Raw genomic sequence first — 23153 nt, forward strand, 5'->3', positions numbered from 1 at the left:
GCTTCGACAATGAGAGAAGCCAGTACGAAAGAAGTCGTGATCAAGGACGCGAATGTGGACATGGACGTGGTTGGAACTTCAACAACCATAGCAAATACGAAAGAGGACAAAGCTCAACAAAAGGTCATGAAAGAGAGCGCTCAAACTTGAGGTATGAAAAATCTTAAGTTCAATGCTACAATTGTCAAAAGTTTGGGCATTATGCTTGGGAATGTAGAGCTCTAAGCAATAGGCCTGATGAGAAGGTCAATTATGTGAAAGAAAAGAAAAAAGATAATGGCATTGTGCTACTAGCATGCAAGAACAATGATGGAGACCAAGACTATACATGGTACCTTGACATCGGCACCAGCAACCACATGTGCGGAAGAAGAAGCATGTTCGTAGAGCTCAATGAATCGGTGAGTGGCAACGTTTCTTTTGGAGACGAATCCAAAATACCCGTATAAGGAAAAGGTAACATCCTTATTCCCCTAAAAAATGGCGGTCACCAATTAATTTCAAATGTCTACTACGTGCCCAATATGAAAAGCAACATTTTAAGCTTGGGTCAACTCTTAGAAAAAGGTTATGATATTCACATGAAAAATTAGAGCTTTTTCTTAGAGATGACAAAGGAAGATTAATTGCCAAGGTAAAAATTTCAAAGAATAGGATGTTTCCTATGAATATTCAAAATGATGTTGCAAAGTGCCTCAAAACATGTTACAAAGACACATCCTGGCTTTGGCATCTTCATTTTGGGCATCTTAACTTTGGGGGATTAGAGTTATTATCCAAGAAGGAGATGGTGAGAGGCTTACCGTGCATCAGCCACCCTGATCAAGTTTGCGAAGGATTTTTACTCGGGAAACAGTTCAGGAAAAGCTTTCCAAAAAAGTCGACCACAAGAGCCCAGAAGCCACTCGAGCTCATTCACATCGATGTGTGCGATCCAATAAAACCAAGCTCTTTGGGTAAAAATAATTATTTCATTCTCTTCATTGATGATTTTTCAAGGAAAACCTGGGTGTATTTCTTGAAGCAGAAATAAGAGGTATTTGGAGCATTCAAGAAGTTCAAAGTCGTCGTAGAAAAAGAAAGTGGTTGCAAGATCAAAGCCATGAGATCTGATCGAGGAGGAGAAATCACTTCGAAGGAATTTCAAGAATTCCGTGAAGCCAATGGAATTCGTCGACCTTTGACAGTTCCTAGATCCCCTCAACAAAATGGTGTGGCAGAAAGAAAAAATCGAACCATCCTCGACATGGCTTGAAGCATGCTCAAAAGCAAGAGATTGCTTAAGGAGTTGTGGGCAGAAGCGGTAACATGTGCTGTCTATCTATCAAATCGATCTCCATCAAGAAGTGTGTGGGGAAAGACTCCGTAAGAAGCATGAAGTGGAAGAAAACCAGGTATCTATCATCTAAGAGTTTTTGGAAGCATAGCCCACGTACATGTACCAGACGAGAGGAGAACCAAACTCGACGATAAAAGTGAAAAGTTCATATTCATCGGCTATGACTCAAATTCAAAAGGCTATAAGCTGTATAATCCAAACAATGGGAAGACGGTGATCAGTTGAGACGTGACATTCGATGAAGAAGGAGAATGGGATTTTGGCTCTCATGCAGGTGATCTTCACTTCTTTCCTCAGTTTGAAAAAGAGAATGAACAAAGGATGATGGAGCAAGCAAGAGAGGTTCAATAAGAATCCACTACTCCACCTGCTTCACCAACATCAACCAATCATGGCAATTCACCAGCATTAACATCATCAAGTGGGAGTATATGAAAGAGAAGTACCACGCACAAAAGGTCTACGAGATCTCTATGAAGTAGTTGAAAGACTTGATAATTCTACACTTTTCTGTCTCTTTGCTGATTGTGAACTAATTGACTTCAAAGAAGCAATGCAAGATACTAAGTGGAGGAAAGCAATAGATGAAGAAATTGAAGCAATCTAGAAGAATGATACATGGGAACTCGCTATTCTTTCGAAATGACACAAAGCCATCGGAGTCAAGTGGGTGTACAAGACAAAGAAAAATGCCAACGAAGAGGTCGAAAGATACAAGGCGAGATTAGTGGCGAAAGGCTATAGTCAAAGAGTCGGAATCGACTATGATGAGGTATTTGCACTTGTAGCTTGGTTGGAAACTATACGAATACTAATTTCTTTGGCAGCTCAAAACAAATGGAAGATTCAACAAATGGATGTGAAGTCCGCTTTCCTAAATTGAGTCCTTGAAGAAGAAGTTTACATTCAGCAACTGACAGGCTATGAAATCAAAGGGCATGAAGACAAAGTTTTGAAGTTGAAGAACGCCCTCTATGGGTTAAAACAAGCGCCACGAGCATGGAATAGTTGCATTGACACAACTTCACCAAGTGCCCTCATGAACATGCTCTCTACGTCAAAGTCAAAGATGGAGATATTCTAATTGTGTGCTTATATGTGGATGATCTAATCTTCACCGGAAGTAATCCAAGCATGTTTGAAGAGTTCAAGAGAGTGATGACCAAAGAATTCGAGATGACCGACATTGGGTTGATGGCATACTACTTAGGCATTGAAGTCAAGCAGAACAAATAAGGCATTTTCATTTTCCAAGAAAGCTACACAAAGGAGATACTGAAAAAGTTCAAAATGGAAGAATGAAAGCCCATAAGCATGCCAATGGAGTGCGGAGTCACACTAACCAAGCATGATGAAGGAGAAAGTGTAGATCCAACATTTTTCAAGAGTTTAGTTAGAAGCTTACGGTACTTGACATGCACAAAAGCAGACATTCTCTATGCCATCGGATTAGTCAGTCACTACATGGAGAATCCCACAACTACACACTTGAAGACCGCCAAAAGAATTCTTCGATACCTTAAAGGTACTGTTAACTTTGGCTTGTTCTATTCAAGTTCTGATAACTACAAACTTGTTAGGTATAGTGACAGTGATTGGGCAGGAGATTTCGACGATAGAAAAAACACTACTGGATTTGTGTTCTTCATGGGAGACACTACATTCACATAGATGTCGAAGAAGCAACCGATTATCACTCTTTCTACTTGCAAAGCTGAATACGTAGCTGCTACCTTATGTGTCTGTCATGCAATCTGGTTGAGAAACTTGCTAAAAGAATTAAGCATGCCACAAGAAAAGCCAACAGAGATCTATGTCGACAACAAGTCTGCAATAGCCCTAGCAAAGAATCCAGTATTCCATGACAGGAGCAAATACATAGATATCGGCTATCATTACATAAGAGAGTATTGCAAGAAAAGATGTGCAAGTGGAATACGTAAAGTCATAAGACCAAGTCGCCGACATATTCACCAAACCACTCAAGCAAAAAGACTTTGTCAGATTGAGGAACACAATCGACGTCACAAGACAAGATTAAAGGGGGGATATTGAATTGTATTCTTGTTTTAGCCCAAAGATAATGGATCCAGCCCATGCACAAAGAAAGATCCATGCACATGCTAGAGAATTCTAGCAAAGTTCAAGTTGGTGGAAGAGTCTAGAAGAATGGTGAGGATTCCACCAACATACAAGATTAGTGTAGATAATTCTAGCTTAGGAAGGTAGTGGAATTATCTAGATATCTCTAGCATGATGCTTCCATGTTTCTCCAAGGTTCCATCCATGCCTATAAAAGGGGAAGGCATCCACACCATTTGTAACAACCAAGAGAGCAAGTAGTGAGAAGTGAGAAGAAGCAACAAAGCTTCTAAAAGTGTTTGAGTGTTTCCTCTTGTACTAAGTTTGTGAGTGAATAAAAATCTTGTGTAATACTTTGAGTATTCTTTCTTTCTCTTGCCTATCAATTCTGCTGCGTTACATTCTTCTTTGTGAGATAAATATCTCCAAAGTAGTGAAGTCTTTTTAAGCCCCAACAGTTGGGGGGGTAGAGAAATGGATTTTGCGGCTTATGCAAGGGTTTATTTTAAACGGCTTCAGGCAATTTTGATATAATTCATTGGCTTTTTGCATTCTGTTTATATGGTCTACATGTTATATTCTTTGGTGTTTTAGTCAAATATGGGTGTCTTTTAGGCAAGAGAACTGAAGGAAGCAGACGCAATGTTCCACAAAAGACTGGCAAGCATTGTTGGTCAATCTTTACAGGTCAACTGGATTTTGCTTAATTATAAGTATGTTGGAAGCTAACCAGCTCCTGGAGTCGAGGGGTCTAAGGCAGTAAGGGGGCTCCTGAGCAAAGGGTGTTGTTTGCATCAAAGATGAAGAAAGAAGATGAAGGGTTTTAGTCTCCAACGGTTAGTTTTGTTTAAATGTGGGTGTAAGTGTGTGAGTGACAAATGTACACTCCAGATTAATCACTTAACCCTCAAATAAAGGGTTAGGATGTAATCTGAAGTAGTAAGGCTTAAATGGTTGTTAAAGTCTCTTGTTAATCATTTTTTTAACAGGTATGGGTGATGGCAATGCACCATACTTTTATAAAATCTCACCTTACTTAATCAATCAGGGCTACTGCATTTTTGTACAGCCAGTATCCAACCTCCAAGTTCTCTCCATTCTCTGTCATTCCAATCAAAAAAGAAACCGGTTCAAACAATCAATCAAAAACACAAAACAAATAAACTTTATCATGGCATCAGAGCTTTGTTACTGATTTAAAAAAAAAAAAAAAGTCTGGGCGTAATCTATGCAAATAGAGATTTTTGGGAGCACCAACGTAGTGTCTTCTACAACAACAATCAACAAACTACCCTGAAATGAAGGGATCCAGCAGTAGCAGTGAGCTAAAAGCTCTAGTCTTTGATGGGGAGAATTATGATTTTTGGAGAATAAGAATGTCAAACATTTTCAAATCCTATGATCTATGAGATATGGTACAACACGGGTATGAATTGCTTGAGATGGAGATCGATGCTCTAGAGGAGGATCTCACATAATCACAACTCAAAACACTGAAGCGGAATTGGATGGAGGATGCTAGAGCACTTGGAATCATTCAAGGTGCTGTCAGACACCATTTTTCCGAGGATAGCAAATGAAGAGACTGCAAAGGGAGCTTGGGAAGTTTTACAGCAAAAGTACAGAGGAGACACTAAAGTTAGAAAGGTAAAACTTCAGTCCCTTAGAAGAGCTTTTGAGTATACAAGAATGAGGGAAAATCAGCTATTAAAAGACTACTTCACTAGGTTGTTTGATGTTGTAAACAAGATGAAAACATATGGTGAGGAATTACCTAATGAAAGAATTGTCTAAAAACTGTTAATTAGTTTGACTAAACCCTATGATTCAATAGTGAGTGTTATAGAAGAAACCAAAGACACTGAAACTCTCAGTGTGCAAGATGTGATGGCATCCTTAAGAGCTTTTGATCAAAGACTCGAGAGGCATGCTGACTCTGCACCGGAGAAAGCCTTTCAATCACTCAATGTTGGATCTAGTAATCAAGCCAGTGCAAGCAATCAGAAACCACAATGTAAGGGCAAGAAAAAGAAATAGGAAGGAAAAGGGTATCACAACTTAAGACCTAACCAAGGCAGCAACATCAATGCAGGTCCAAGAACCAAGTAACAATGCAAACATTGTGATAAATTCCATCTTGGGGAGTGTTGGTTCAAGGACAAGCCTAGATGTCACAAATGCAACAGGTTTAGGCACATTATGAAGGACTGTAGATCAAAGAATGTGCAACAAGTGAACTGTGCAAATCAAGTGGAAGAAGAAGCAAATGTGTTCTATGCTTTCAATGCAAAAGTGGAGGGAAACAATGAAGTGTGGTACATTGACAGTGGCTGCAGCAACCACATAACTGCACATGAGTCATTACTCATTAACATTGACACAAACTTCACTGGAAAAGTGAAAATGGGAGATGAAAACATTGTCAAAGCCACTGGAAGATGAGCTCTGGTTATCAACACCAAGAAAGGAAGAAGATGCATAAGGAAGGTGATGCTAGTGCCTGGATTGGATAAGAATCTACTTAGTGTAAGTCAAATGATGGAGCATGGCTATTTCCTACTCTTTGGGGGAACTGTGGTTGAGATCTATGATGACAAATCCCTATCAAACTTGGTGACCAAAGTGGAAGTGAAAAATAGAAGCTTTCCACTTGTGCTGAAGTACTTAGAAGAAGTGGCAAGGAAAGCAAGTGTGACAAGTTCTATGAAGATATGACACAAGAGACTCGATCATTTAAACATGACAAGCTTACAAAATCTGCAAAAGCATGAAACGGTGCAAGGTATACCAAAGATGGATCAATGCAATGAAATCTGTGAAGGGTGTGTGTTTGGCAAGCATCACATAGATTCATTTGAAGCTGGAAAGGCTTGGAAGGCAACAAAGCCACTCGAATTGATTCACTCAGATGTGTGTGGACCAATGAAAACAACAACAATCAGTGGAAACAGGTATTTCCTAACTTTCATTGATGACTATTCACCGACGTGTTGGGTGTGTTTCATGAGGTTCAAGTCTGAGGTATTCACAATATTCAAGAAGTTCAAGGCAATGGTGGAATTGCAAAGTGGATACCAAATCAGAAGACTGAGAAGCGATGGGGGAGGTGAGTACACCTCACATGAGTTCAATGTATTATGTGAAGATGTGGGGTTGGAGAAGTAACTCACTGTGGCATATTCAACACAAAAGAATGGGATTGCAGAAAGGAAGAATAGGACTATAGTTGAAATGGCTAAGTCTATGATGCATGAGAAGAAAATGCCTTAAAATTATGGGGTGAAGCTGTGAACACCTCAATGTATCTATTGAATAAATGTCCTACTAAAGCACTGGACAAGAAGACACCATTTGAAGTGTTTAGTGGAAGGAAGCCCTCTGTGAAGCATCTGAGAGTGTTTGGCTCAGTATGCTACACTCTCATCCCTCACCAACTAAGGCACAAGTTGGAGAAATCAAGTAACAAGGGTGTTTTTGTAGGCTATGGTACCAGTGAGAAAGGGTACAGAGTTTATAATGTGTTCACTCAAAAGATAATCTTATCAAGATATGTTATTTTTTATGAAAAATCAACATGGAACTAGGAAATAAGGGTAGAAGAGAAGGACAGTGTCTCTCTACAACTTGACCTCAATAAAAGACAAACAAGGGAGTTTTTGGAGACCTCAGTTTAAGAAGAAGTCACAGAGAATGATGATATACAAAAGACGCCACAGCAAGCAAACATGAGTCCATAACAAAGTCAATCACAGATAACAACTCCAAGCTTAACTCCAGTGAGGTTAAGAAACTTGGATGAGATATGTGCTACATGTAATTACTGTGTAGTGGAACCAGAAACATGTGAAGAAGCTGAGAAGGACAAAGCTTGGAAGAAAACAATAAAGGAAGAGCTTGAGATGATTGAAAAGAATGACACTTGGGAAATTGTAAATCGACTAAGTGACAAGCTTGTGATTGGTGTAAAATGGGTGTACAAAGTGAAGCTCAATCTAGATGGTTATGTGCAAAAGAACAAGGCCAGATCGGTGTAGACTTCAATGAAACCTTTGCTCCAGTAGCAAGGTTAGACACCATAAGGACCTTGATAGCCCTAGTAGCCAAGAAGGGTTAAAAGCTGCATCAATTGGATGTTAAATCTGCATTTCTAAATGGAGTGCTAGAGGATGAGGTGTTTGTGGAACAACCTCAAGGGTTCATAAGTTAAGAGTTAGTTTCCAGAAAAAATGTACAAGTTAAGGAAGGCTCTTTATGGCCTAAAACAAGCTCCAAGAGCTTGGTACAGTGAGATTGATTCCTATTTCACTGAGAAAGGATTTCAGAAAAGTCCTAGTGAAGCTACACTTTACACCAAGACAGAAAGCAACAACAAGACGCTCATTGTCTCAATTTATGTGGATGATGTTGTCTACACTGGAAATGATGCTGCAATGATTGAAAAGTTCAAGGAAGAGATGATGAAAAGGTATGAAATGACTGACCTAAGCCTCTTACATCATTTTCTTGGCATTGGGGTAATTCAAGAAGCAAGTAGCATTTTTCATCAAAAGAAGTATGTTGAAACTTTGCTTGAGAAGTTTGGTTTGAAGGGTTGCAAACCAGTCTCTACACCCCTAATTGCAAATGAGTAGCTTAAGAAAGAGGATGGAAGTAAACCTGCAGATGCTAGTCTTTATAAAAGCATTGTTGGCAGTCTATTGTATCTAACTGCAACAAGGCCGGATCTAATGTTCTCAGCAAGCCTACTTTCTAGGTTTATGTAGAATCCTAGCAAGATACATATGGGCACAGCTAAGAGAGTGCTAAGATATGTACAAGGAACCCCTGATTATGGGATCAAATATGAGATGGGAAAGTCATATATTCTAATTAGATTCTGTGACAGTGACTGGGGTGGCAGTGAAGATGATAGCAGAAGCACATTTGGCTATGCTTTCACTTTCAGATTAGGGGTATTTTCATGGGCCTCTATGAAGCAACAAAGTGTTGCACTGTCCATAGTTGAGGCAAAGTATGTGAGTGCATCAGAAGCTACAGCTCAAGCTATTTGGCTAAGGTTCATACTTAAAGATTTTGGCGAATTGCAGGTTGAAGCCACACCACTTTTGTGTGACAACACCTCTGCAATTGCCATGACTAAAAACCCAGTATTTCATTAGAGAACAAAACACATCAAGAAAAGATATCATTTCATCAGAGAAGCATTGCATGATAACACAATCAAGCTAATCTATTGCAGCACAGAAGATCAGATCGCATACATATTCACAAAAGCACTACCGAATGAGAGGTTCAATTACCTAAGGGGTTTGCTCGGATTGACTCCCAGAAGCAGTTTAGAAGGGAGTGTTGGAAGCTAACCAGCTCCTGGAGTCAAGGGGTCGAAGGTAGCAAGGGGCTCCCGAGCAAAGGGTGTTGTCTACATCGAAGAAGAAGAAAGAAAATGAAGGGTTTTAGTCTCCAACGGCTAGTTTTGTTTAAATATGGGTGTAAGTGTGTGAGTGACAAGTGTACACTCCAGATTAATCACTTAACCCTCAAATGAAGGGTTATGACGTAATCCAGAGTAGTAAAGCTTAAATGGTTGTTAAAGTTTCTTGTCAATCATTTTTTTAACAGGTATGGGTGATGGCAATGCACCATACTTTTGTAAAATCTCACCTTACTTAATCAATCAGGGCTACTGCATTTTTGTACAGCCAGTATCCAACCTCAAAGTTCTCTCAATTCTTTGTCATTCCAATCAAAAAAGAAACCGGTTCAAACAATCAATCAAAAACACAAAACAAATCAACTTTATCAAAGTATGGACTCAGAATATTTGAAATTTAGTGTGTTTTGTCAAACTTTTGGAAGTCGGAGTTAATAAGAAGTTTTTGTCAGGAAACTGAAAATGGGAATGAATTTATGCGTAAACAGGAGCTTATTGATGCACAGCTGAAGCAAGTGGACTTTCTCGTGCGCCAATTATGTATAATGTTGATTCATTATATTAGTTCCGTAAATTTGTTTCTCATTTCTGTTTAATATGTATGCTTGTGATGTTCTGAGACCTAGTTTGCTCTTACGGTAGAGAAGGAAAAGGGAAACCTGGACACTTTGCAACTTCTGCATGACGACATTGATAACCAAGGGACTGGATGTGAACTCGAGTAAACTAGCAAAGTATGGATTTTGCCTCATTTCTTTTAATCGTTTTCGGGTTTAGGGTTTAAGCGTTTAGCTGGTGGACTTATCTTGTCCCAGAAAATGGCAATGTAGTACTTTTTGGATGAATCTAGGGTATCCCCGCATGTAGGTGATGACTAATCCCTTGAGCCAAGTCGGGCCCCATTTAGGGGGCAAGCTCTCCCAATGATGGCTGCTTCATTCACAAGGCTCGAACTTGAGACATTGCTTAATGGGAACAAGCTCCTTACCACTTGAACAACCAAGCATTGGTAATATTGAAGTACTTTATATGTACATGAACAAGTGCTTTTCTGTTAAACTTCTATGATGCACTACTAATTTTAGAAATTCTTGTTTTGTTTGGCTGCTCTATTTGGCTCCTAAAAAGGAAGATAAAGAAAATAATTATTTTGCAACTTGTTACTTAGTAAAGTTCTTTGGGATAAACCAGTCTCACTCATTGGGGATTTTAATTGTGAGTCCCGGTTTCCTAGACCCCATGATCCAAGAAAATTATGATGGCTCATAAATAAATCGTTGGGTTGAATGTTTCATTATCTTGCCAAAGCCGTTCGTTCCCCGGGAGTTCTTAACCATCCGGAATTCAATGTTTCATTATCTCTCATGTCCTCCTCCTCCTGCGAGACTTCTGTTGCTGCAAACTTAATTTTGCTGCAATGGTTTTTCTTCCACCGCGTCCTAATTTTGGGGCTCTTTCTCGCTATGTGTGTTTTTGTAATCATAAACTCCTTGAGGCAAAAAAAGCACCATGGCTTTCCCGTTTGACCAGTGTTTGGCATGTTCCCCTCTCTCTCTGTGGCACTACTCCAACCCAACCCAACCCATATGAGTTGCTCTCCAAAGTTCTTTGCTGCCAAAATGGAACGATTAGATTCAAAGGCCCTTGGTTTAGCAACCTCGTATGCGTCATCACTTGCGACCCTCGTAACTTGGAGTCCCTTCTCAAGGCTAAGTTCTCCAATTTCCTCAAAGGCCCTTATTTCCAAGACACTGTTCGGGATCTTCTCGGTGATGGCATATTCAGCGCAGACCGCGATAAGTGTCAGTGCCAAAGAAAGATGGCGAGCTTTGAGTTCCAGTTGGCCAAGTTCTGGAAACTGACCGTGGATTCATTGTTTGAGCTGGTTCACGGTGGGTTGTTACCTGTTTTAGAGGACTCGATCAAACACTCGGCCCCAATCAACCTCCAAGACGTTCTTATGAGGTTGACTTTTGACAACGTTTGCATGATCGTATTTGGGGTCGATCTCGATCGCTTGCAGCCAGGTTTACGCAAAATACCATTTTCTCAGGCTATTGAGGAGGCGACAGAAGGAACGTTGATGTGCTTTGTTGTCCCCATGTGCGTGAACGTTGATACGCTTTGTTGTCCCCATGTGCGTGTGGAAGGCCATGAGGTAACTTGGGAGCAGAGAGGAAGCTTCATATGTCCATAAAAGGAGTGGATGAATTCGCAGACGATGTCATCCGGACAAGAAAGAAAGAGCCAGCTTCACTACTTAATAGTAACGATGAGATTTATTTGGATAAGAAGCAAATTAAATCAGATTTGTTAACGGTGTTTATGGGATTGAAAGATGAGAAGGGGAGAGGCGTCTTCAGAAAAGTTCTTGAGGGATGTATGTGATGAGTAGATTTTATATTATATATTTACCCTATTCTTATTATATTTTGGTTAATATTTTGGAAAAATTTTGATACTTTGAATTGTATTTTCAATATAGGACTTTCGATTTCGTCTAGAGCAAAACGTGGTCAAATGGACGAATTTTGGAGTAATTCCAGTTGAAAGACATTCGTGAGTCACTTAGCTTGATCATATCAAAATTTGGGATTTTTCAAAATTTGGATTTTTTGACCAAGCGGTTATTTTCTAGCGATAAAATAAATGAGTAATGCGCGGTGCTGGAAAATGACATTTATGGGCTTAAATTGCTTTTTTTGAGCCCAAGATGATCTCGAATGGTTTTGTGGCCTTCTGGATATGTGTTCGGAACGTCCTGATCTTTAAAACAAGCTATCTTGGGCCGGATTTAGAGGAGATCTGAGGCTAAAACGTGGCTGGACAAGTACTTGGCAGATTCTCCTAGTTTAACTAGGGTTTTATTTTCTAAGATATTTTATTATTTTTCTTAGTTTCCTAATTGGAATAAGAGACTTATGTTTTAGGGTTTGTGGATGGCTTAGCAAATATATTGCTTGGCCGTCTACAGTTTTTTGGAGACGATTATTATTATTCAACTTCAGAGACAAAGAACTTTGCTAGGGTTCTTGGAGATTTTCTACTTTAAGGTGCTTTCATTCCTTTTATTTGTAATAATATTTTCTATGATTTCAACTATGAATATGTGTAACTAATTCCTCTTGCTAGGGCGAAGCCTTGAGCCTTAGCATGAATATGTAATTTTTATTTAATTGCTTATGATTGATTGCATGCACACTTTGAATTATTGATCACTGTTTTTTAAACTATCTAATTGTCTTGATGACTAGCCACCATTAGGATGTTTAGACAAGTGATTGGATGCAATTCGGTCGTAATATCACCAGAAGATTGAGTATTGCTTCTTGTGATTGATAATTGTAATTTCATCTAAGGTGAATATCACGTTCTTAGAGGTTGCATGGTTCTTCAAAAGGTTTTCATAAAATTTAATGAGTCTTGCATGTTCATATTTGATCTGAATATCACAGACAGATTGCATAGTAGATATACGTTCTTGCTTGAATATCACGAGGAGAATATATATTAGGAAAACCTAACCTTCAAAGTGACATGTGTAGATCATAAGTAATTGGTAAAAATACGTAAAATTGCTAGGTGATGGTGGAACCCTAGTGCTTTTATAAATTGGCATTTAAAACATTTTTTTTGTCATATTAGTTTTTTTTTATTAAAATTCGTTTTTAATATTACCCAATTTCAAAATCTCATTTCTCAAGTTTTAATTCAAAGTATTTAATTAGGAATTGTTTCTACATAAATGATCCAAATAGTCATTGAGGAGAACGACTTTGCATGAGCATCTATACTACAACATCCTTGTATTCTTGCAAGTATTTCATGTGATTTTGACCCTATTTGCATAGACGTTAAAAATCCTATCAAGAAATTGGCCCCACTGTCGGGGACTATTTTAGATAATTTTCGTTTAAACTTTTTTTTTATTTTGATTTTATTTTTTATTATTTTTCGGCAAAAAACAATCAAATTATTTTAACGTTTTCGTTTTATTGTAGATTCTGCAAACTGCATGGTCCAGACTAGATCAGGAATTGCCCAGATTGCCCAGTTTGATCCAGAACCCGTACGCACATTGCACAAACAGAGGCGAGAAGATAATTTGGTTTCAGACTGTTCACTGCTAGGCACGTTTTTGCAGGAATTGTTTGCTGGTTTTGTGGACAGTAAAATTACAATGGCGTTGCAATTGCCTGTAGAAGGCAAGCCACTTAGAGAGTCGTTGGCTGCCCGAGCCAATGTTGTTCCTAATTGTATTGTGTATCCTGAACAAGAGGGTGATTCATTTGAGATCAAGCACCATATGCTTGAAATGCTACCTAATTTTCGTGGGCGGCCTAACGAGGATGCGAACTTACATATTGCAAAATTCATCGTGGGCTGCAAAAATATTTTGATCAGGGGTTTTTCTGCCGAGGCTATTAAGTTATGTCTTTTTCCTTTTACTTTGAAGGATAAGGCAGAAACTTGGTTATTCACTCTACCAGCTAATAGCATTACTACTTGGCAACAATTGCATACAAGATTCTTGAACAAATATTATTCGGCATCCAAGACATTGAATTACAAGTGGGTGATTATGACATTCACTCAAAAGCCAAACGAAGAATTTCATGAAGCGTGGGAGAGATATACAAAGATGTATATAAAGTGTCCATATGCTAATGTTGATCCAGATACACAAATGAATATTTTCTTTGATGGACTTAATCCTATATCTAAAAGCCATGTTAATGCATCAGCTGGGGTTCATTGTCAAATAAATCTGCAAGAGAAGCGTTTGAATTATTTGATACGATGGCTACAAAATCTCAACAGTGGACAACAGAACATTCACAGAAAAGGGTATTTTTGAATTATCAGCAGGTTCTCCTAATATGTCTGCACAAATGGAAAAAATGGAGAAGAAAATTGATGCAAAGTTTGACATTATTTTACAACAGATAGCAAATTCTAATCACCAGCAACAACCTACATCAACAATCTGCACTATCTGTAGCATGGCTACAGTTGACATATTGGGCTGCCTGCATAAAAAATCTTACCGAGAGCTAGTTGAGCAACATGTTAATATGATGAACGGCTATCAAAGGCCTAGGAATGATGCATATGCAACTCATTACAATCCAGGATGGAGGGATCATCATAATTTCAAATTGGGTGACAATCAAAATAATACAAGACCATACCAACATGCACAAAAACCTTTTGTATCATCCAAACCATCATTGGAGGATCAAATGGCTAAACTGGCAGCAACAACACAAACATTCATGGAAGGCAGCAATAAAAGATTTCAGAATTGAGGCATCAATTAAAAGTTTAGAGTTACAATTTGGGCAGCTAGCTGCATAGATTTCAAACAGAGAAATGAGAAGGTTTCCTAGTCAAACGGTGCCTAATCCAAGAAGTACAAAGGATTGTTGTGCAATACAGACTTTAAGGTGTGGTAAAAGTTATTACAACCGTGAAAATGGCGCTAAATAGAATCTGCAAAAACAACGGCAGTACCTGCCAATTTTGCAGCAAAACAGAATCTGACTAGTGTAGAAACTGTCCCAAAACAGGTTTCATACAGACATTGGCTAAAGTTCAAATTATTTTACCATTGTTGGAAGCGATTAGAAAGATTCCTTCTTATGCCAAATTTTTTAAAGATGTTTGCAGTAAGAAGAAAAAGCTTGAGGAAACAGAGAAAATTGTGCTCACAGAACAATGCAGTGCATTTTTACTGCACAAATTGCTTCCAAAGAAGAAAGATCTAGGGATTTTTATTATTTCTTGTACTATTGGCAATTCTGATTTTAGAAGTGCTTTAATTGATTTAGGTGCTAGTGTAAACTTAATGCCTTATTTTGTTTTTAAACGTTTAGGTGAAGGCAAGTTAAAGCCAACCTCCAACATTATTCAATTGGCTGACCGTTCAATTACCTATCCTAGAAGAATCATCGAAGATGTTATTGTTAAGGTTGACAATTTATATTTACCAACTGATTTTATGGTGTTGGACATGGATGAAGATTTGACAACATCCATCATTTTGGGACGACCCTTCATGGCAACAGCCCAGACTCTTATTGATGTTGAAGCAGGAATGTTAACACTAAGGGTTAAAGATCAAACAGTTGTTTTCAATTTGTTTGAAGTCACCACACATCCAGGTGACAAGCAAGAATCCATGCGTGTTGATACATTGGATGGTTTGCCTAGGGCCAAATTTATGACCAGATCATTAACTGACCATCTGCCCATAAAGAATCAAGATGTGGTTCGTGAGTGTGATGGTAAAGTGCGGCAGTAAAAAGTTCAACCGGTTGAAGTGCAAAAATCAAAAGCAAAACCAACTTTGTTTGACAACTATCTAGGCCACCAGATTGACCAAAAACATCCAAATGTCAAGGGCAAGAATAAAAGTTGCAAAGCATTCCAAGTTGTGAAAAAATACAGCCTGGTAGAAAGCTGTGGTTGTTAAATTCCAGTTTCAAGTTAATTCCAGGGACACAAGAGTCTCGGTGGAAGGGACCTTATATGGTTAAGCAAGTTTTTCAAAACGGTAACGTGGACATTGAACTAGAGGGCAGGGGTTGTGTGCTCAAGGTCAAGAAGTCTCTACTAAAGCCATTCCTAAGGAAGTTTAGTGCACGCAAGGAATCGGTCATCTGACCACCAGGCTTCTGCGACGTCTAGCTACAGACTTTAAATAAAGCGCTTATTGGGAGGCAACCCAATTTTCTAACTTTTTCTTTACTTTGTTTCATTACTTTCAATTTCTAGCTGCATTTAAATTCCTAGGCTGTCATTTAGTGTTAATTAATTTAAAAACAAAAAAACAAAAACAAAACAAACAGAAACAGAAAGAAAAAAAATTATATTGCGTTTACTAGTTTTATTTTAGTTTACCGAAAGTATCTTCTACATTTTATCTCTGATTTCAACTCTTGATTTTTATGCAGCCAGCAAACAAGAATTAATGCACAGAGAAATTATTTTAGACGGAATCATGCATCCAGTAGCAGGTCTACATCAACATCAACCCCATCTATAATACACAAGCAGGGATGAGATGTTATACCTCTCTATTTTGCTACGCGGCCATTCTTCCTTGTAGGCCGATAGTCTGGTCAGCCAAATATGTCTTTGCTAATCTGGGGTCATTCCTGCAACACATCAATCAAGTCTTCCAGCTCGAGAACCTTTGCACACAAACGAGACACATAGATTATACACATGCAGGGTGAAGTTACATGAGACGTGGAAATCACCACAATGCGCAATTCGAGTGAAGATGTGTACCTCTGTGGTTTATAAATGAAATATAGTTGAAATTATTTTCCTATAGTTTGGTGTATTTGTTAATAACTGAAAATTGAGGGAGAGTGTTAATTTTTATTATTTTTAATATATGTGGTGTCGCTTTATGGACGACAGTACTTAGAGGAGAACGTTAATTTTTATTATTTTTAATATATGTGGTGTCACTTTATGGACGACAATACCTAGAGTATTTTATTTATTTACCTTACATGATGTCGGTTTAGACCGACACTAAGTGTGATTTTTAATTATTTATTTATTAGATAATGTCGGTTTTAACCAACATAATGTCCCATGTTAATGTCGCTTAAAAGCGACGTAAGACTCTATGTCACTTTTAAGCGACGCTGCTGTTTATTTTTATTTTATATTACCTGTCTTCTTGGTGGCGGATTAAGGGGGTCTAAGAAACATCATTACCCCTTTGTGATGGTAGTATTGATGTTGGTTACTATATCCGACATTGCACGATTTAATGTCGGATTTTTGCCAAATATCCGACATTGCACGATTTAATGTCGGATTTTTGCCAAATATCCGACATTAACTGGTGTTTCTTGTCAGTTTTAAAGCGCCAGTGATGTCCCCTTTTTTAGTAGTGATCCTTGTATTCTTGCAAGTATTTCATGTAATTTTGACCCTATTTGCATAAACGTTAAAAATCCTATCAGTATGCGTCAATTTTATACCGGCGGGGAGAGACACGTCATCTGTGGCATTGAGTTGGTTCTTCTGGCCACTTCATTACAATCCGGAGGTGGAACACAAGATTCTTCAATACGTATGCACCATTGTGAGAGCAAGATCATCATCGGATCATGATGATGATGATGATGAAAGAATAGTATTCAAGCTGGAAGAGATAAAGAAGATGAAGTATCTTCATGCAGCTATATCAGAAGCTCTAAGATTGTACCCTTCGGTTCCACTTGATCACAAGCAGTTAAATTTAATTTAATTACATCACAATCTGCACCTTGATTCCTTTTCTTTTTTCTTGAATGAGTTTATTAGCACTTAAATATTGATTTTATCACTTATATTCATCAACTAATTATATAATCACAAGTTATATGTAGGTAGTTGAAGATGACATATTTCGAGATGGAACAATACTGAAGAAGGGAACAAGAGTGATATGCTCAATTTACAGCATGGGGCGAATGGAGGCGATTTGGGGAAAGGACTGCAGGGTGAGTCTGCCTACAAATCTACGGCTTTCAATGGTGGTCCTCGCTGTGCTTGGGCAAAGATTTTGCTTATTATCATATGAAGTTCGTTGCTGTCTCTACCATCTATGGATACCATGTGAAGCTGGAGCATAGGTTGAAAGTCACTCTCCACAGTCGTGACGGTGCTGACCAAAAATTACTATGTAAGTGGTGGTATTGCCATATACGTGAATTTGGTAATGAGTGGTGGTATTGCCTCATACCTGAAGATGATTGAAAATTTTGTAATAAGTGGTGGTATTGCCATATACATGAAGATGATTGAATTTTTTTTAGTAAGTGGTGGTATTGCCATATACATGAAGATGATTGAAAATTTGGAAGAGTGATCAGAAATAGGGAAATATGCATTTGGATCGAGTTGTGTACGCTTGGATTGTTTCTGAAAATAATGCCTTGCTTGGGGTATTGGAATCGTCAAGGAACCTCTAATTCTATGAAGCTTAATTATCTTGAGACATGCGGCGAGGAGATTTGATTGCCAATGCGGTAAGGAGGTTTGTCTTAAAGTTGATGTTTTGTTGTATCAAGTAAATATAAGTTGATAATTGTTTGTGCAAATTTCCATTGTGGTTGAATCATCCAGAAACCTGCAAGAAAAAATTAAAGAGACATACTAACACCGGTGTGGTGTTTGTCAAAAGGCCTCTAATGGTTAAGTCAAGAGAGAATTCTAAGCTTGTATAAGTGTGGCTAGAGAGGAACTAACTGGAAAAAAAAAAAGAAAAAAAAAAGAAAAAGATGGAGGCTTGGCTATTTATAGGCAAAAAGGAGTAAACCCTAGCCTCCAAGTTTGTTGAACTTTGAAATACAGTGGTACCTTATCTGCAACACCGTTGTGGAAGCATTCTGCAAGGTCATTGTATAGGATGCTCCCCCGCAGACGTCTCGAGTACACTTCGATGATTCCCACCAAGCGCAGGGGCTGACAGGAGGGATGATAGTATATCAAGGTCGTTGCATTAAAGATGTTTGGATTGTAGATGGGCCTCGGGGCTTGATGATTGTAGACTTATTGGGGGCTTTGTGGAATAAGGGCTTGCGAGCTCATTAAGGTATGGATAATGTCTACATGTTCCGTTAAGGGCAGGACGGTCATATTCAGTTGATAATACACATGGCATGCTTGACAAGTCATAGTATTTTATGTACAAACAATGAGTATCTAGAAGGGTAGTTTGGGTATAGAGTTTAGAGCTTTATTCTAGTGTATAAATTGCATTTTTACTCACTATCATCAAGTGGTGATGTAGAGTGATGAGTAAAAGTTGTATAAATTGCATTAGTGCTTATTTAGCCTGGATAAGCTCTAGACATTTTGTCATTTGTGTCCAAGCAATAATGAAAGTGGTTCCACTTTCTTTTCTCTCATTCAAATTATCAACCAACTAATTAACAACTAACAAAACTAATAATTTAGCAGGTTGGGACGGTCATATTCAGTTGATAATACACATAGAGTGCTTGACAAGTCATAGTATTTTATGTACAAACAATGAGTATCTAGAAGGGTAGTTTGGGTGTAGAGTTTAGAGCTTTATTCTAGTGTATAAATTGCATGTTTACTCACTATCATCAAGTGGTGATGTAGAGTGATGAGTAAAAATTGTATAAATTGCATTAGTGCTTATTTAGCCTGGATAAGCTCTAGACATTTTGTCATTTGTGTCCAAGTAATAATGAAAGTGGTTCCACTTTCTTTTCTCTCATTCAAATTATCAACCAACCAATTAACAACTAACAAAGCTAATAATTTAGCAGGTTGGGGTGGGCGTCTTTGTCGGGGTTTGACTGGAAGGGGACTGGTACTGGAAGCTTTTAGGTATCCCTTTTTTTTGTCAAAAGCTGTTAGTTATCTTGTCTCTTAGGTTTTTTTTTTTTAACTTTTTTTTTAACAAATGATATTATCTATATTAATAAAAAGAGAGTAAGCTAAGCTTCACAATGGACTAGCAATCATGTGATTTAAATTCACCTTAGCATTAAGAAAGGGAAAATATACATGTATATGGGTTGTTAGGAATTGAGAACACACATTTTTCACACACGTTCTTGTGGGGTTCATTATATAATGTATTTTAACAACCTAAATCGTCTATTTTTTAGGTTTTCTATCAAATATCTTGTCTACCAAAATCATACAAATCTAAATCATATGACTGTTGGATTAAATTGTTTCTTTGTAGAACGGTATTCCTCCAATTTCTTCATTAGAAATAAATGTCTTAATGGTTTTGATTTGTCTAATTTTTTACAAAGATGATTTATAAATGAGATACTAAACTATAAATAGTTCAAAATTATATTTTTATGCTTCTTTTATTACTGCTAGTTTAATTATTCTAGCTTAATCATTGCGACAACCTGTCGTTGGCTTATCTTTTATCCATTAATTAAGGATGGAGCTGATTTATAATGTTCGCATTTCTACAGGGAAATGCACATATAACCCCTTACGGATATATTTTCACAGTATAAATTTCGTAATAAAATCCGATTATTTCTTACTCTTGATTTGAAAACCATCTTTACAAAAATATAATTCAAGTCTAAGATGTTTAGTCATCCAAATGTTTCAAATAAATGGAGTGTTCATCATAGTATTCATGCAGTTGATTTTTTTTTCAATAAATGTGGATGCATAAATGATCCTCGATTCGAATATTTTTGTATAGAAATAACATTCAAATGAAGATTAAGAAATTAAACAGTTCTGATTATAGAATTTATATGGTGAAGATACGTACATTTTCGCTATGGGAAGATGCATGTATTATACATGATCTTCACACATTTTTTAACTCTTCACACACCTTTTTTAATTTATGCTCATCAAATTGAATAAATAAATAAAACAATACAATATTAAACAAGGGTGTGAAGGAGAAAATATAATTTCCTTCTGTATAATACTAAAGAATATGATCTCATTATTGGCTTCAAGGACATACATAATACATCCATCAATGTTCAAAAAGAACTAAAAGATAGTAACAGTGTTGTAAAATTGACGATGGGTGCAATGGAATAAATGAAACAAGACATAAAATTTACGAGGTTCCTCTATAGTCAGTGTGACTGGAGTACGTCCTCGGGGCAGTAGTGGTGATTTCATTATAATTTGGAATAATAGGAGTACAAAGATAACTCTCTCTATTATCTCCTCTCATCTTCTTCTCTTTTCTCTCTTCCTATCTTTTTTCTCTCATCCTTTCTTCCTTCCTATCTCTCTGTGAGTCTCTCAACCTTCTTCACCTCTCATTCATTTTATAAACAAAAGAGAACACTATTCACTTTACAAATTTTCCACAAATGAATGGTGAAAATACCATGCATAAATAGTAACAAACTATTCATGTGGGCCATCCATATATTATTCACAACACTCCCCCTTGGATAGCCACAAGTCTTCGATTAACTCTTTAAAATCTTGATCTGTTTTGAATGCTCCCCCTGATGAGTATCTTCCCCTGATTTCAAATCATTTAGGCTGATCATTGATCATTCTGCTTCAGTCTCTTAGTAAGAAGAGTTGCCGAAAGAGGTGCTTTACTTGTTGTTAACTTTCCACAGGCTTGTTTTTGAACTGGGATGGAGGGCCTTCTGCTAGACTTCCTCCAAAGGTCTGAATTTACTTCTTTTATCTGGAGCTAAATTTAATTCAAGGGTGGTGGACATTTGATCTTGAATCAAACTTGTGATTTCTTGAAGGACCTTCGAAACTTGATCTTGAATGAAGTTGCACCGTGAGAAGCTTCACGTGGCAAGTGATATTCGGCTTTGTCGGGGATGAATCAACACGTGTTTGTTGCGCTTGTCTCCACATACTTCAATGTACCATTTTCACTTGCCTTACTTGTTTCCCTTGCTTAAGTAGTATTTTCCCTAGTTTCCCCCATGCATGTGTGGCATATTCTCCTGCAGTATTTGCCTTCTGATGTAGGAGTGGAATGCAACCCTTACATTTGGATAGTTCATCACTTCTTGGTGAATAGAGACCCAGCTCCAACAACAGTTGAAGATGGCTACTCGAGAGCAATACTAGGTAAGCAATCAGGAAAGGTTCCAGGCAGTCGGTTGCTTACCGGGAGTTGGAGTGGAGGTTCCGACATATTTCTTTCTTTATCCTTGTCTTTGCAGGTAAGAACAAGGACAAAGGAAAAGACAGGGAGATTGCATGATATAAGATACTCTTACTCTCGTCCCTGATAATATGAGGTACTCTTGCTCTAGCATGACATGTTTTTGAAGATGTATTCTCAGAGAGGAAGAAAACTGAGTATTTCAAGATGCTTTGTTGAAGATGCATTTTCGGAGATGAGGAAGAGTTAGGAGTTTTGCAGGTCTGCCTTGTTATGGAGAACGAAGGTCGACATATATAGAGATTTTTCAATAGCAAGTGGTAGTGCTGTGCCTTTACTCTTGTCAGCAACTGTGGTGTAATTAGAACAGTAAGATTTACGCGTTTTCAACTTTGTCAGAGATCTTTGACAAAGTTGCATTCGATATCAGAAAAAGCTGAGATTGCGTCAGAAAAATGCCAACGAACTTTATTCTGGAAAATCTGGTTTTTGAAATTCGGAGAACGGTGCATCTTCGATCTCTGAACAAGTAGCTCTGTTGCCTCTTCTTTTATAGAGATATCAATTGTGTTCAAGAGTATGTTCAGAAAGTTGTTGCCTGTAGAAATTTTCCCCTTCTGGTACTTCTGAGATTTTATTTGACCTCTTTTTTCCTTCATCATTTCTGAAAATGACTTGCCCATCTAACAGTTGCTTAGATTTGAGTCTTAGGAGTGATACAGACGAGCAGCGTCAGGATAAGATATGGCTTCCGTCATTCTTATCTTCTAATGGTCCTCTTACAGTTGAGGACTTTGCGATGAAGAATAACATAACCGCTACTGTGGTAGTTAGGAATCTTCTCACTCCAAAGGATAACAAAATCCTTTTAAAATGATCTGACGAGTTGGCCGTTCAAGACTCCTTGGCTCTCAGTGTTCAGTGTGCTGGCTCTATTTCCAATATGGGCCAACGCCTACTTGCTTAAACTCACCAAGTTGAATCATTGATGGTTGAGGTGGCAAGTCTTAAACAAGATATTAGAGGGCTCAAGCACGAGAATAGAGTGTTACACGTGCTTGGAAATAATTACTCTACGAGCATGAAAAGAAAGCTCGACCAGCTGCAGGAATCCAAAAGTCGGACTCAAAGTGATCACCAAATGTTCGTTGCTAGATTTCGAAAGCAACTGATGCCTTCCCCTTCTGGTGTTTTGCTAAGTACTAGGGTGCCACATGATCAATCTCAAGTGCCTCCTCATTATAGGGTACTTCCGAGTACTAAGGTTTCACATGAGCAACCTTTGTGAAAGCTCCATCCTATTTGTTTGTTTTAACTCATGTGTATGCACATATCTGTAATTTCTCGAAGATATTAATAGATAAGCTTTATTTCATTCAGTGTATTGTGCCAAATACAATAAATCATATACTTCACTAAGATGTGGTACTTCTTGACCAAACATTAATTTATCTTTACCTTCTCGAAGATAAATGATCTTTCTTAATGTCTACATCATTTGAATATTCAACTCATAATCTTCAATTCATATGGTTCTTTGAATATCATAGACATCATGGATAAGATTCGTGTTGGTAGATTGTTCGATCTGCAGCTCGAGACAATATTTCTCTCAACACTTTATAATCTTTCTTGACTCTTTAGGAGTTCTAATTTAATATCATCAACTC

At 37.8% G+C, this 23153-nt stretch overlaps 1 pseudogene; it reads left to right on the top strand.

Annotated features, from left to right (window-relative positions):
- Window positions 1-10138: 10138 nt before the first annotated feature.
- LOC103413692 (cytochrome P450 86B1-like) lies at window positions 10139-18315 on the top strand (annotated as a pseudogene).
- The last annotated feature ends 4838 nt before the right edge of the window (window positions 18316-23153 follow it).

The sequence above is a fragment of the Malus domestica genome, chromosome 02 (assembly GCF_042453785.1).
Source record: "Malus domestica chromosome 02, GDT2T_hap1".
Lineage (NCBI taxonomy): Eukaryota > Viridiplantae > Streptophyta > Magnoliopsida > Rosales > Rosaceae > Malus > Malus domestica.